The sequence below is a fragment of the Vanacampus margaritifer genome, unplaced genomic scaffold, assembly GCF_051991255.1.
Source record: "Vanacampus margaritifer isolate UIUO_Vmar unplaced genomic scaffold, RoL_Vmar_1.0 HiC_scaffold_34, whole genome shotgun sequence".
In the NCBI taxonomy this organism is placed as follows: domain Eukaryota; kingdom Metazoa; phylum Chordata; class Actinopteri; order Syngnathiformes; family Syngnathidae; genus Vanacampus; species Vanacampus margaritifer.
The window spans coordinates 100,487-105,741 of record NW_027520744.1 but is presented as its reverse complement, the minus strand read 5'-3'; the positions used below and the strand labels follow the sequence as shown (position 1 = coordinate 105,741).

The window sequence follows — 5,255 nt, the reverse complement described above, 5'->3', positions numbered from 1 at the left end:
CCCCCATTGAAATGAATGGCGGGCTACCAGGGATCGAGATTCCCTCATTGAAATGAATGGCGGAGGCCCAGGAATCAAAATCCCCCAATGAAATGAATGGCGGGCTACCAGGGGTCGAAATCCCCCATTGAAATGAATGGCGGGTACCCAGGGGTCGAAATCCCGCAATGAAATGAATGGCGGGCTACCAGGGGTCGAGATTCCCCCATTGAAATGAATGGCTGGCTCCCAGTGGTCGAAATCCCCCATTGAAATGAATGGCGGGCTACCAGGGGTCGAATTCCCCCATTTAAATGAATGGTGGGCTCCCAGGGGTCGAAATCCCCCATAGGAATTGTTGGAATTTATTGCTATATTAATATAAACTTAAGTTAATAATCTGACTCCAATTTGTGACCTTACCAAACTATCACCCATCCAACAATAGCATGCTCGTTCTGCAATAGAAAGGTATCAGGAAGCCGGCATTTTCACACACGAGTGGATTTATTCCTAACACTCAAATCTAATACATAACAGCTGGGGTCCCGGGTCCCTACCCATACAATTCTATACGTCTCTGTCTCAAGCAGCCAACGTATTCTCATCCGAGTTGCCCCAGTGAATAGTTATACTACACAATATTTAAATGACACAGAAACAAAGGCATCCTGGCATTATTCTATTGGCTATGTGTTTTCTGCAGTTTAACTTTAGCTTGCTTTTCATTGGCCGATCTTCATCCGCAGCGTCACTGGGTGGCTTCTCCTGTTTTGTACTTTTCCGCCACGGTCTCAAACAAATGTGATTTACAACATACTTTGATCTTATCACGGTTCTGCATCTCCCCCTGCAATTAGCATCCTTTGTTGGCAACATTCCATTCCTAACACGCCCACGTCCATCACACACATCCTGTATTTCACCCCCACGCACACAAACTCTTATATTCCTTTAATCCCTCTCATGACCTCAGACGACTGAGGTCATCACTCGAATACCTTGTTTTTTATTGTTAAACATGAGCTATAAATCAATAAACAACTAAAAATTAGTAAAAAATTTCATTCTAGTAGAAAATCAGTATAAAATTTCATTCTTTCTCATGGCCTCAGATCCCTGAGGCTAACTTCACATACTCACATCCCGGACTCCCGGAGGGCCACCGCTGTCTCCGCTTCCTGGGGGTCCTTCTGAGGGATCATCATATACTGACCACCCGGCGGTATTGGCCCCAACGTGCGTTCAATTGTCTGAACAGTCAATGATCTGATACATGGAATACAACAACAGCCGCATAACACCATAATAGCGGAAAACATCGCGATAGACATCAATACTGATGCAATCAAGCTTTTATATTTGCCAAAGACGTTTAACCAGTCAGAGTACCAACTGGTGTCCACGCCTGAATGCTCTTTCATTTTATTACTTAGCGTGCGCAGACCCTCCAATGCCTTAGTAAGGCGACCATCAGGAGATGTATTGTTGGGGATCAGAGTACAACACTGCTCCCCAAAAATACCACACACTCCTCCTCTTTCAGCTAACACCATATCTAAACTCATTCTATTTTGGAATGCCATAAGAGACGTGGCTGCTAATTGCTCGTGCACTGCCTGGAGTGCCGAAGTGGTAAAGTTCGCCAATCGTTGGACATTATAGTGGACATAATTAATCCGGTCCACATTTTTGTTTACTGTAATAAACAGAAAAATACTCTCCCATCCTGCCGCCACTTGATCCACCAATTTGTATTCATCAGGGACCCCTCTCGGAACTCCAATTGCATCTATGTATGTGGGGTCTCCTGCATTCAACCATTCTTGCATGTCCCTTTTCTTCCTCCCAAGGAAGGGGATTCTTCCCCACTGTCTACCTCCTTCCCAATTTATCCTAGCCATGTCTAATGCTGTCACACTAATTGGCATGATCAGCGTTACTAGGGCGCACTTACCTGAGGCATTGGGGGGAAGCCTATCGTACAACACTCTCTCTCCACACCACAGCCAAACATCAGCACGAGCGAGAGGTATTCCTGCTGGCAAAGACACATTTTCATTACACCATGACTCCTGGATGTTTCCAATCCCAGGGCCACTCCCATGTAACTTTAGGCAGGTAAAATTTTGTTGTGCAACATGGATGTCAAAAATGGGCTTTTGCTTTTCCATATTTGTCAGTGGAAAGGCCGAATCCAATTGGCTGCACTTTCCTTGGAGAGTTTTGTTATACAGGAAACCAAAGAGACAGGTTTTGGATACAACAGTTGCTGCCATGATTTTCAAAACTGGTCTTGCACCTAAACATACCAAACAATCCTCGTTAGTATTCTTAGCGGCCTGTTCAGCCATCAGGAGCCAATTATTAGTGACCATAGAAATACCTGTGTGACTCATAAACCAGTCATCTACTGTCGTCATTGTTTTGGCCGTGGTACCCGTTCGACGGGTATAATTATTTACTACCGGTGTTTCCCCTTTTATCATAGTCCCATTCTCACAAATGATAATTGGAAAATATGGATCTTTTCCAGACGAATATGCCCACAACTTAAACCCCCAACATGATGTGTTTAGCACTAACACTTCTTGGTGTGGTGGCGCAATTGACTTATTACCCATTGCAATTGTTAATTTCAATATCTCCCCTTCTTTTTTGACTTTACCTCTCTTCTCCTTCTAGGTTCCTGTGGGCGTACCAAGGACCAGTCCTGGTACTGTGGTTGATAATTGTCCAATTTATCTAACAAATCAAGCCATTGTTGAGTCCAGTTGAAAATTGTCACCCAAGTGTTCACCTGTGTCGGTTGTTTACACTTCAGATTTAACAGTAGTTGTTGTGTCTGTGTCAGCGTCTTACCACCATCTTGCTCTGCTTCATACCATACCGTTCCATTACAGGAATGATACACCATCACTCGTTCTCCTTTCGTTCCATCACTTCTATCATCCCGCACCATATGTTCAAACGCTAACATAGTCCACACAAAGCACAAGCCTGCAAACAAAATAGTCAATAAAGTTAAACATTTGCATCGTCGTCGTTTTTGTTCAGACACTTCCGAGTCCGATTTTGATCCAATTCTCGCCATCGACACATTCCCTCTCTTGACCTGCCCGTCCGGGCAGTCAATCTTTAAGCTCACCATTGGCAGGCACAAAGTCTGGGGCCGGGCGCAACTGTAAGTAATGGTACCACTTTTGTCCTTTAGTCTCAATTCACATAATCGCTTGCACCTCATTTGGGAGGCCGTTCAGCATCGCCGTCCTGAACATCATCTCAGCTTCAGGGTAGCTGCCTGGGTGTTTACCTGTGGTCTCAATCCACAGCTCCAATGCCTGAGCATAATGTTGCTCTTTGTCGTACATCAAATTTCTGTATTTTTAACGCTGGTTTCTTATTATAGCAGTGTAAATCATTTAAAAACAACATCATCTTAACTCAGAACTATTCATGTCCGGCCGGGCCATGAACAGTCTGAGAAGAGATTTATACTTATACCTTAAATAAACACTGCAGTTCATTTTTAACAACTTGTCTCATGAAAAAATGTCACCTAGGTGTGTCAATGTTCCTTCCACACCTAAATGGCATATTCCATGGGCTCTAGAAATTATACTTTTCAATCGTTTCTGAAATGGAACATACTTACCGTATTTCTGCTATAAGGGTCGTCTTTTGTCATCTTTGTAGAACTTATTTTTCCAACTCCCATCCTCTTCATTCGCTGCCTGTAAATTCCTCACACCAAACTTCATTCTCACATCAGACTTCCTTTTCAACCATACACAGACAGACCAGTCATTCTCACATCAGACTTCCTTTTCAACCATACACAGACAGACCAGTCATTCCCCCATCTGATAAAGATCAATTTTGATCATTTCAGACCTGAATGTGAAAACTGCAGCCGCTTCCAAATTGCTGCTTCAAAGAGGAAAAACAGACACCTTGTGTCCTGTAGATTAAAAAACAACCAAATTGTGACAATTTGGCCAACACCAGAACTATAAAAAGATCTCCAGCTGAGCTAGCCAGGAGCCATAAAAACAAAAGCCTTTGAGGCAAGAGTTTGTAATGTAAATTTGAATCCTGTAGATTAGAAAAACAACCAACTTAAGCAGATGTAAATTAAGATACTGCAGCGGAGGACTTTTAGGGTCAGGAAGAGATGAGAAAAATATTTAAAATAACCCCATTAATCTATTGCAGGTCACGAATCTTCCAAATATCTGCCATCTCAACTAATAAAAGAAATGAGTTATAATCAGAAAAACAAAACAAAATCCCTACTTTACACCAACCAAAAAGTATTCTTAAAATGCTAACTAACCTCACCTCTTCTACAGAGTAGTGGGGGCTTTGTAAAAACACAGCAGGGAACTTTGCAGATCATGACCCAATCAAAAATCAGTGCTGCAACCTAAATCAAAAATTAAAAATTTAACCAGCAAATTCGCCGTAAGTGTTCCATATCTGAGTCCACTCTGAGAAGCCAAAGTTATAAAAGAGAAATGGGGAAAAAAAATAGAAGGCCAAATTCAACAAGCATCGAACAACGGAAAATATAGTATTTAAGGATTAGAATGAATTTTGTACTACCCTAATTCACATAAGCTGTTCTCAATTTCCGAAACTGCGTTGCTATAGATCACATCTCCTTTCTGACATAGTACAGAGTGCAAATGTCTACAAACAGAATACAACATACGACCTCAGGCACCAAACTCAGATGATTCCAGAACTTTGAGTCCACAACTGTAGTTCATATTCCTTCCTGTCCTTGTCGATAGCAGTTTATGCAGGGCAAAGTTCAAAGCGGGCACTGGGCTTTGTGTACTGGAGTTCTCAGGAAAAGTTCGTCATGGCAGAATCGATGATTATCCTGTCTGCTCAAAAAGTTGCTGGACATTATGCTCAAACAATGCATAAGAGTCATTGAACAGTCACAGGACGAGCGGATTTGCAGTATACCATCCTTTTCGCAGTCCGTGTGATCACTTCCCCCCCCGAAAGTGACCATTGTTCAGTTCGCCGTCCACTCTGTGCCCAACAGCCAGGTTATTCCAGCACGTTGGAGACACCCAAGAACAACACCTCTCAGTCAAAGATTGAACCTGCCTGAAACATTTATACACTCGGAACAGACAGAGGGAGATGAGATCATAGCAAGAGAACACTGCTTGTTGTCATTCAATTTCCAAGACAAAATAAAATAAAAAATTCCCCCAAAATATTTTGTTTTTCAAACCCCTAATTTATTCATTTTGTGG

The 5,255-nt window shown here is 42.4% G+C and overlaps 1 long non-coding RNA gene across 2 annotated transcripts; it reads right to left on the bottom strand.

Moving 5' to 3' along the window:
- Positions 1-972: 972 nt before the first annotated feature.
- LOC144040791 (uncharacterized) lies at positions 973-4,430 on the bottom strand. Of its 2 annotated transcripts, XR_013289861.1 has the most exons (3): positions 3,635-4,430; positions 2,780-2,979; positions 973-2,365 (listed from the first exon to the last, which is right to left on the bottom strand). It is a non-coding gene; the product is annotated as an uncharacterized LOC144040791 (long non-coding RNA). The 2 variants fall into 2 exon arrangements; XR_013289860.1 differs by lacking the exon at positions 3,635-4,430 and having other exon boundaries at positions 2,780-3,604.
- Positions 4,431-5,255: the final 825 nt, after the last annotated feature.